The sequence below is a fragment of the Vicugna pacos genome, chromosome 1 (assembly GCF_048564905.1).
Source record: "Vicugna pacos chromosome 1, VicPac4, whole genome shotgun sequence".
NCBI lineage: Eukaryota > Metazoa > Chordata > Mammalia > Artiodactyla > Camelidae > Vicugna > Vicugna pacos.
In genome coordinates, this window is record NC_132987.1 from 17,518,063 (window position 1) to 17,529,313 (window position 11,251).

General features: G+C 40.8%; 1 pseudogene; it reads left to right on the forward strand.

The window, feature by feature from the left end:
- Positions 1-6,379: 6,379 nt before the first annotated feature.
- Positions 6,380-6,999, forward strand: LOC102541171 (cysteine-rich PDZ-binding protein pseudogene; annotated as a pseudogene).
- Positions 7,000-11,251: the final 4,252 nt, after the last annotated feature.

Sequence of the window (11,251 nt, forward strand, 5' to 3'; positions counted from 1 at the left end):
GTAACTCAGAGACCCTGGTCACTGAGGCAGCAATGGTTTTAGGCCAAATCAGACAAAATTACTCACGAAACTCTTTGTCTAAGATGGGGTAAATGATGAACAGATAAATCAAGAAAAAATTGGGGGTGGAAGTAGAGAAATCTGAGCAGTCTAGGACATGGAGATTGTTAAGGGGTCTCAGGATTTGAGTTGAAGACCATGGGCACAGCGAGCTCTCCCTCCCATCACCAGAAAGTCCCTGGTCAGGTCGGAGGCACTGAGGTGTGGCTCGATTGGGTTTTTAATGTACACATTCTCTATCCAACACTTAATTGTTTGAAAGCCTCCATGTAGTTAGAGTGTGCTTTGTAATTGTTTTTGTTGCCCTGTCTTATTGTATATGCATTGAGTATCGACCTGTTTTGTTACTTACATATTAAAGATACTGTTATCTCACATTTGAACAACTTCTGCTGTTTTTCCCAAAGTTTCGGGAAGTGGAGGTGGGAGTCTCAGTACCTCAAAGCTGAGGGCATCTTCCCAGAGTGTTTCTGTTTGCAGAATCTGTGTCTTCTCGGCAGCAGTCTGGCTGCCTGGCGGCCAACTAGGTCTGCTCCAGGCCAATTAGTAGTTCCTGCAAGTTAGGAAACTTAAATAAAAAGGGATTCCCAGAGTTTCCAGGCATCCGAAAACCAGTTTTAGCCTGTCTGACCCTGAGTGCGCCAGCCTGAAGTATCTGTAGTCGGTCAGCGCAAGAGCTAGGAAAACAAGACAGCCAGTGCCTGTCCTCATGAGGATGTCAAAGGCCAGCTTGAACGGCTCATTTAGCCGTGCTCAGTGAGGCTGCATCAGACTATAGAAAGAACATGAGCTACAGAATCAGAGCATCCCACCTCATTTCCAGGCCCCATCACTTCCCAGCTGTGTTAGCTTGAGCAAAGCCCTTAACCTTTTTGAAGCTCAGTTTCCTTATCTTTAGAATGGGGATAATATGGCTAAGGGACTAAAACAAACAAAAGATCTATTTAAACAACAAACACTCAACTTGAGCAATTTTAAGACAAACAGGGACTTGATTTGTGTAAGCAGGATATGAGGCCAAGGTTAGATCCTTGGATCAAGGGATATGATCAAGACTGCCGTTTTCTCAGTTCTGCTTTCCTTGCAGTTGGTGTGCTTCTCAGGCAGGTGGTCCCCACAGGATAGCAGTGATGGCTACTCATATTTCCAGGAACAGGCCATCTTTCAGCTAGGCAAACTTGTAAAAAGAAGGTCTCTCTTTCCTGCTATCTGTAGGAGAAAAAAAAAATCCTGATAAAACTTATTGGACTATTGGAGTCATGTATCCATCCCTAAACTTCTTCCTATAGCCAGAGCAATTGTACTTCGCTTGGCCACACCTGAGTGCAACAGTCAAAACATGGGGATTTGCCATAAATCACAAAGACTGTAAGCTAAGGACCCAGAGTCCCTAGCAATCAGGCAGACTCAACACTTTGCCTAATTTTTATACATTTGGCTGAATTCCAAGAAAAGCCTCAGAGGCACCACCTCTGAACTTCACTGTCCATTTACCCAATAGCACAGCATTTACAGTACAGAGAGGGACAACCTGAGAGACTACTTTTGTTCTCACAGGAAACTGATAATTACAACCTAAAACTGGCCAAAACAAAACAAAACCCTTCACATTCCATTCTACACAAGTGGAATTACCAAACAGGAGAGCAGAAAACTGTCCTCAACTACATAATTTTGAGCTATTCAAACTTAGATTTCCTGAAATTAGGGATATTTTGAAGGCTCTGTGCAAAGAGAGGGGGAATCAAGTCATAATGTACATGCTCAAAATACGACTCATCACTCTTCTCCATAACAATCCCTCAGGAATCCCGAGGAGCTGGTCGGTGGGTGTTTTGCCGTCATCCACCCCGAGGTCCAAAAGAAAGGTTTCCATGGGATGCCCAAATATTTCACTCTTTGCTTGGGTGATATTCAGCTCCATCCTGCCTCCACAGACATTACACAGGGTGAGCAATGGCAAGGATCACAATTTTTGCCAAAGTGCCTGGCCTCTCAGAGTTGGAGCATTTCACTAGAGAGAGTCCTGGAGTTAGAATCCTGCCCTTAAGGAAACCAGAGCGTCTGGTCCCAACTCCGCAGCCAATCAGTTGTGGGACCTTGAAGGATCAATTACAGTGATTCACCAACATATTTTCATTATTTTGCTTCTTTACTGAATCCTTGTCATCATGAGTACTGCGTTCAGTGCCTTACAATGCTTTATCTCTAATCCTCCAACAACCCTGATCTCCCGCCACTAACCTCCATCCTGTGCTCAGTCTAACTGAGTGGCCGGAAGCTCCCAGACACTTGTCAAGGACCACAGTTGCGCAAACGCACACTCACAGACACTCACACTCACTCAGCCATATTTCTGAATCCTCAACAGCGACCAACCTCTTTGATTTTTCAATTCTCAGGCTTCTGCTGATGCCTCAGAACTTTGAACAATTCCGTTTGTCCAGCTGAAGCCAGGATGACTTATCATTCATCCGATCCACATGTCGTACAGACGAAAGGGATTATCTTCTTCAGAACAGCCTAAAGCAACATGAAGTGAGCAGAAGAGGGATTAGGAGTGGAGAGTAAACAGCGGTTCCTTTTGGTTTAATATTAAGTGCAGGATACTATATTGTGGAGAAAAAAGTCACTAAAATTCTTTAACAGTATTTAATTCCTATCTTGGAGCAAAAGTATTTAATTTAGATACAAAAAAAGGAGGGTCTAACAGTGGTGGGTTTTAATAGGCATACCACCTCAACACTCAATGCTAAAGGCAGCTACCTAATGGTCAAGTAAGATGAAATCTCTTAGCCACCCCTACGATAGAGGGCTGCTAAAAGGAATCAGAGATTTCTAGGGGGAGGGTGTAACTCAAGTAATGGAGCGCATGCTTAGCATGCATGAGGTCCTGGGTTCAATCCCCAGTACCTCCTCTAAAAATAAATAAATAAACTTAATTATCTCCTCCACCCCCCAAAAAAAATTTTTTTTAAGAAATCAGAGATTTCTTCCTTGGAGAACCTTTCAGGGAAAGTTGGGTCCTACTTGGAGATAAGGAACATACAAATCCCTTCTATAGAGAACATCATACTTTGTCTTATCTTTTAACTTAGATTTGGGGGGGAAATGTAAAAATAATGTAATAGCTAACAAGAAAGAAGGCTAAAAATATTTGTCCTTTAATCCAGCAATTCTCTTTTTATCATTTCCCCTAAGGAAATAATCATAAATATTTCTGCCCAAAGATATGTATCAATAGTTTAGAATAGTGAAACTGGATCAACCTGAAATCCAACTAAATAAATAATAGTTTATACGTGTAAACTAATAGACACCCATTAAATTAAGATTTTTTGAGATATTAATTCTTTTAAATAGTGCATTGAAAAATGCCCTGGAAAGAAATATATTCCAAATATTTTAAAGTGGTTGCTTTTAAAGTGATATGATTCTTTTTCTTTATTTATACTTTTTAGTACTTTTCAAATTTTCTTCTATGAGAATGTCTTCATTTTATATCCAGAGGAGAAAAACAAAACTAAGAACTTACAGAGAATCAGAAACTTGAAAATAGTAATGAATAATATTATGGTAAATAATAAATAATATTATGGTAAATTTTATGTTATGAGTTTTTTTACCTCAATTTAAAAATGATAATAACATCCCAGCAGGAAATCCACAAGGGCCGGTGCAGCCAGTTACCTGGAGACCTGACCGTCTCAGGCAGGTTGGCAGAAGGGAGCTGATAAGTCCTGGCTACGAGTAGAGCTCTCTGTTTATTCTGAACCAATAAAATAAAACACTCACAAGCCCAGAAACTGACCTCTATGGTGCTGTTTAGTTTTTCTCCCCCTTTGGAGAGCCTCTGGCGTTTATTTCTCTGCTTCAGCCCCTCTACTCATCCTTGAAGATGGGAGAGCAGAAACCCACACTCACAAAGTGGACAAGGACCAGCAGAGAGTCAGGGGAGCCAGAACAAACGTTGGAGTCCACACCCAGGTTTAACCTCTTACTTTCCCCCCAAGGCCACACTTTCCCACTTCACTGGCCTCCCCAGTCTCCAACTTCTTTTTCTGGACGGAAGGGCCAACCCAAAACAGCCAGGAGAGCTTGCTGTGGGGTCGGGTGACCTCATGTAGGCAGGTGGCCCGGACCTCCACTCCCCTGTGTAGAGCAGACTCCCAGCTCCCAAACCTTCATTTCCTGGAACACATCAGACCCGCATCCAGTAAAGAAGGGGCTGGTGAAAGCCATGTGTCTTGTATGTGCAGAGGAAGACTGTAGGGGCCTTAATGAGTTCCTCAAGGTTTCGAAAGGATAATCTGGATCTCAGTTGGTGTGCTACCCTAAGACTCCACTCAGAGATGTTAGGAAGCAAGCAAGATTTAGTAGCTTTTTTTCTAATTAGGAAAAGCAACGTTTTAGAAACCTAGACTTCCATTAAAATGAAGAAAACAAAATAAACTCCCCTCTCCTGAACAAACGTTAGAGATTAAGATAAAAGCGTCAATGGCAGAAATGAATGATGGTGAAAGATCACTCTGAGGCTTAAAAAATACAGAAAATTACTAATATTAGTATTGCTATCATTATCATCTATTGAGATCTAGTAGATCAGTTTCAGGCCCTTCTTGTTCACTAGTTCCAATCCTCAAAATAACCCACGGAACAGGTATTATTATCCTCATTTCACAGATGAAGAAAGTAAGGCTCAGAGAGGCAAAATGTCTTGCCTAAGTAAGGCGATCAACTGTCCTGGTTTGTCCAAGACTGTCCTGGGTTTAGCACTGAAAGTCTTGCCTTCCAGGAGAACCCTCAGCCCTCAGCAAACTAGGACATCTAGTCACCCTATGTCAAAACCACATAGCTAATAGAAAAGCATGAATTCCAGTCAAGGCTTATCTGGCTCCATGCCTCACTCTCTTTCCACTATGCTAGAGTGAATCCCACTAAAATACATACATACATACATACATACATACATAGAAAGGGGAGAAGGAAGAAGGAAGAAAAGAAGGAAATCTACTTTAAAGGAAAAAGCATTTGTCTACGAAACCAAAAAACATAATACTTAAAACAAAACATACTGTTAAATTTCAATCTTTAATTCTCAAGTTTAAAAAAATGTCAAACAAGAGGAAATCTATTGTAAATGGTGGACAGACAGATGGACGGGGTGGGGGCGGACATCAGGCTAGCTGGTCCCTCTGAGCTGACACGTTCAGCCTCTGCAAAACTCTCAGTGAGCTGTGTGGCATGGATGTACATGTCAGCGCTTCCAGGCTAAAGAGGGCTGGGGTGTGAAGCCACCCAGAGGGTCAGGGAAAGGTCCAGGGCTGCCAAGATGCACTGTCCGCAGGTGAAACCCGATCCCTCCAGTGGTAGCAGCCAAACGCCACCCAAAGACCACAGAGATCGGGTGTGAGCTGAGGCTCATTTCATCTCAGCAATAATCTTAGGTTTGGACTCCCCAGCACTCTGGGATGTGAGTCAGTTTCCCTCACCATCAGGAGTTTTTTCCATTCCTTTCTTGTCTCAAGTGGAGCTGGATGTGACCTACTCACTCTGCTCTCATTTTTGTGACCAGTCCAGGCTTTTGCTGTTATCAAAGCTGCCGCCCTTAGCCCTTGTTGACAATAAAAGGCTTATTTATCTTGTTCAACAAGCCAACTTGAATTTCCCCAAAGAACTTTTTGAAAGGTAAAATATCAAACATATTAATCATCTAGGACGTTGCCACCCATACTCATTGCCCAGAGGAGGACAGTTGCCATGGCAATGGCTCTGGTAAAGAGGATGGAGTCTGGCTGAAGGGTGAATAAAATACCATAATGGGGCACAGACTGCCCAGCCAGCCAACTCCTTATGATACTGGGAGTGTTTGCCCAAGTCTTAGGAGTTAAGTCATAATTAGGAGAGCGTGACAAAAAGAAAAATGTCCAGCAAACATTTTGAAGGGTGAGGGTGGGAAGGTCGAATGCAGATAGAAATGATGTGAAAACCAGTGGTGGGTATGTGACTGTGTCTTCTCCTGAGGGCTGGCAGACCCCTCCCAACAGTAGCCCTTGTGCAGACAGACCAGTCCAATCCATCTGCAAGTGGGCACAGCCAATGGGACAGAAAGAAGCCAGTGAAGGGTTCACTGGAAAGGTGGTGTCAGAATGACCCTCACGGCCTCTTTGGCAACATACTCCAAGTTGCTACTTGGTTCATTCTCTGTGACCAAGTGGTCCCATTCCTGGAAATCTGCCAAAAAGAAAGCATCCTGACTCTAATTTAAAAAAAAAAAAACAGCTGTGTTTCTATGGCTAAGGGAGCCATCACCTGAAGGATGGCATGCAGAAAATGTGAAAAGAAACTTGGTACTGTTATCATGCCAGGTACATGTCTTCCCACGTGCAAGAAATGCCATCCAAAGTGGTGAGAGAAAGTCAAACAAAAATAAATCTCTGTACAAAACAGAAACAGATTCACAGATGTAGAAAACTTATGGTTACCAAAGGGGAAACGTACAGGGAGGGATAAATTAGGAGTTTGGGATTAGCAGATACAAACTACTATATATAAAATAGGAAAACAACAAGGTCTTACTGGATAGCACAGGGAACTGTATTCAATAGCTTGTAATAACCTATGAAGAAAAAGAATACAAAAAAGAATACATATGTAACTGAATCACTATGCTATATAGCAGAAACTAACACAACATTGTAAACCAACTAGACTTCAATAAAATAAATAAATAATAAAACTTTGACTTCTAAAAAAGCAAAATTCAATCCATATGGAGAGAATAAATCCTCCACTTGCAGAAGCAGTAAAAGTTCTGTGCACCAACCAGGTTTTCATTACTACCAGGGCTGTGCCTAGAAAAACAGCATCTATGCAACATGAGGAAAAAGGGCTTTAGATACCAAAAGCCACCAGCAAACATCTGTCTGGATATATTGATGAAGTTGCTGGCTTTCTATATGATTTTATTTTCTGCTTGGACTTTTCAAAGGATAACATAGAAGTTCAAATTGGAAAATAACATGTCTTAAGACAAATAATGAAAGCAGAGAAGCTGATAAATATTCATTCTTTTGCTCTCAAGAAGTTCTGAACAGCAGCAATGTAACTAGTCTTCTGCCTTAAATAGTTACTTTCCTTATAAGCATTGTATTGAATGGCAATAAATTAAGTGGCAAATTTAATAGAAAAAATTTCCTGGTTTATATGCATATTTGATTTAACATTTTCATATAATTCTTATTATATGAATAATTCTTTTATCCTCTCCCTCTATTTTATTTATAGATATTGCAGCTGTGAGCAGATTATTATCATTTTTGCTAAAATTCTCCCCTTATTCCCTTGTTGGTCTCATAGTTCTTCAAATCAGCAGTCCCTTAATTAATTGTAGTTTCACAGACTACTTTAATATCTGAGACCATTATTGCTAAATGGTTCCTTTGTAATCAGCCCTTCCTAATCAGTCCAGATCCAACTCAAACACAAGTTTTATTTATGATTTTTCAATTTGTTCTTGAAGCCAAAATATCAATACCTTTCATATGAGATCAAGAACAGGAGGAACCCTTCACATAGGCCCAAGTGAATACACTGGACCTCAGAAAAGCATCTATCACACATCTTACATTGAACTCAAACTGTCATGAAAGCCAGGGGAACAGGGTTTACCATGAGGGTGTGTAACGTAAATGAATCATAACTCTTTGGGAAAGTTCTTTGAAACAGAAACCAAACTTTTTTTACCTCCTTCTCTCACCCACCAAAGTAGATGATTAGATAGATAGATAACATAGATAGATAGATAGATGGATAGATAGATAGATAGATAGATAATGTTAGCGGATGGAGGGACCCCTAAATTAGGAGGCCCACCAAAGTGTGGGTTCTTGCTGCCGACTGAAAGGATTCACACAGCAGAGGCAGAGGGACTAAGTGAACAGCTGCTTTATTGCTCAGAAGGGGAAAAGGAAGGAAAGTTCTCGAGCAGAGAGAAGAGAAAAAAAAGCACTCAAGCAACGAAGAGGTGCTCAAGCGGGAAGCCATCAGCCAAGTTGGGCGGTAGGGACAGCTCGCCCAGGTCAGGCCATGTGGACTTTTATGAGATGCTTCCACCATCATGTCCTTGTTCTGGTTGTGATGGAGACCATCAGGCCTTGTGTGAGTTTTTCAGTCCTTGTATGGACTTTTCTGGTTGTTGTCATGGCAACCGTCTACTGTCATGGCGCTGGTGGGTGTGTTACTTAGCATGCTAATATATTACGATAAGCATATGATGAGATGCAAGGTCCACTGGAAGTCAAATCCTCCACCATCTTGGACTGGATTCTAAACATTTCTTGTTTCTTCTCTGCCGCTGCCTCCTGATACTTAGACAAGAGTAATTGGTTTCTATTTGAGGGAGGGCAGGGGTATGACCCTGCGAACAACAACCTTGGTAACAAAAAGAAAAGTTGCTTTTAACCAGAATACCGGCAATCTCGTGGACTCAGCAAAGCCATCGCCAAAGATTCTGTTCAGACATGAAAGTTCTAAAAGGAAATGAACGAATAATCTCAGTTAATTGTTGAGATAGGTGGTGAGAGTCATCGCCATTCCCCAGTGCCTACAGGCTTGTCCTAATCAACTGCTTAAGCCTGCTCTCCTATGACTCAGGGAGGCCTGGGAGACTTCAGCTTTCCAGTAAACAAGAGGCAAGGGGGTTTGGGGGTAAGAAGGCTGCACAAAACTGAACCAAAAAAAAACTTTTTTTTTTTACTCTTTAGCCAAACTGGAGCAGGTCACCTGCAAGTGCTGGAAATGAAGAAAGAACTCAAAGTCAGATTGATGAGTGAGAGTTGATGCCAAATGGCCCACAGGGGGGTTTCCACAAGATACGCATCATGTAGTTTGAATTTTAACCTCCTCTGGGAAGTCTCAGACCCCACACATTTGATATTTGAACTGAGCTCACTGCATAAAGGGGAATAGAAATAATGCCCTCATTGGCCCACAAACACTGACCAGAAACGTGCCACTAGTCATGGACCAAAGACAGAAAAGGAATCACCTGTGAGAAAACTGAACCCACATTCCATGTCGTACACAGGACTTCATGTATATAGGTCTTCCTCTCATGGTCTACAATCTGTGCTTCTCCACATTTTTTTTGACTTAGGGTTTTTGCCTGGCACAAAAATTATTACCAAAGTGGTCTGAAGGAGCTTCCAGTATGGCTTAGAAACCTCCTACCGGACTGATCCTCCTGCAGATAACAAATATAAACTCTGTAGAAAATAGAAAAAGCAACCACCTGAATCCACTAAAGAGTGCACAAAGACGGGCATATTCAGGAGGGCAGGTGACACTTGGAAGAATGGAAACTCATGCCAAGCGAGTTTTTGTGGCTTCTGGCCCAAGGAAAGGACAAAGTCAGGCAGCAAAGAGCAGCTCAAACTTTGTTAGAAAACCAATAGTTTTTGTGGACTGAAGAATTGAAGCAGAGTTCAAAGTAACTCTAGCTACCATAAAGGGAGGGAGGAATTTCGGAAGGAAGACACTCAAAGGGATAAGGTCTAAGACAAACTTTCCTCTAAATCTCTGACTAAACTCTGAACTATACAACAACAATGCTGACTGGAAACAGCTGGCTTAAGTTAAAAAAAAAAAAGAATGGAGATTTGAAACGTCCCCCAAGAAACAGAGTTTGCAGTTTGAATACAAGCAAGTTAACTGTCAACTCAAACAAACAAACAGATTGATACTCTGGAAAAGTAAAATCCAGTGTCTCTAGAATGTAACATTTACAACATCCAAAATAGAATCCAAATTATTTTATATGCACATGACATGACCCATTTTTAGTAGAAAAGGCAATCAATGGAGACTGACTTCAAAATAACCTAGATGTTGGAATTAGACAAGAATTTTAAAGCAGCTATTGTAACTATGCTGAAATACATAGAAGAAAATATGCTCATAATGAATGAAAAGATACAAAATATCAACAGAAAGAGAAACTGAATTTTTTTCAAATGAAATTCTAGAACTGAAAAATAATATCTGAAATAAAAAATGAACTTACAAGCAAAATGGAGATGACAGGAAATCATCTGTTAACTTGAAGATAGATCCGTAGAAATTATCCAAGAACAGGGAGAAAAAACATCAGGGGCTTGTAAGACAATATCAAAAAGAAACAATGGAGGCCAGAAGACAGTGGTTTGATATACTTAAGGTGCTGGAAGTAAAACCTGTCAGCCTAAAATGCCATATTCAGCTTGAATATCTTTTGAGAGTGAAGGGAAAATACAGTTTTCTGATAAAAGGAAATCACTAGAATGCAGTGCCAGCTGATCTACTGTACAAAAAAATGTTGGAGGAAGTTCTTCAGACTGAAAGGAAATGATGTCAGATGCAAACTAGGATCTTCAGGAAGAAATGAAGAGCATCAGATACAGACCTCATTAAACAGGACGTTATGTATCACTAGGTATAATGCATGGCTCAAAGCCTGAGAATTTGAGACATTCAGTGTACTGCATCCAGCCTTCCAGCATCACAACATTCCTGGGCTGCTGTCAGGGTCCCCACACTCCCCCACGTAACTTGGAGTAGCAACAGAGTCACATTAAGAGGGACATATCTGCTTATGTACAAAGAGGAAACACAAGAGCTTTGAGTAAGTAATAGGCAAATCTGGCAGCCCTTAAACCCAACACTAAACCAGGAAATTCTTAACTTTGAAAACTTAATTGAAAGAATATTTCTGAAGATGTTACTTTACATACATCTGATATAGAGGTGGAAGCTTCCAGGATGAGAATTTCTTCACAATCTCCATAACTCTAAGGTACCTCTTCACAGGTCTTTAGGGGAAAAACAAAGGCAAGCAAAGAACTAATCAATGGCCATTACCTGATGTCTTGTCTCATATTAGGAGACAGTGTTAGCTTTAAAAAAATTTTATTTTCAATCTACACTCCTCACCAAACTATTGGTTTAGACATCTCTTCTTATGTTTTGATCTCCCCCTTTTTGTGTGTTAATATTGAATATTTTGTGCAATACACGAGCTTCTTTGTTTTGTGTTTACGGATTAAAGGTATATCAGTAAGAACAAAGTCAACTTCATAGTCTTTGATTCTCAACCAGAATGTGCTAAGGAATGGGAGACCTCTAGACTCCTAGAAGAATAATAGCAAAAAAAAAA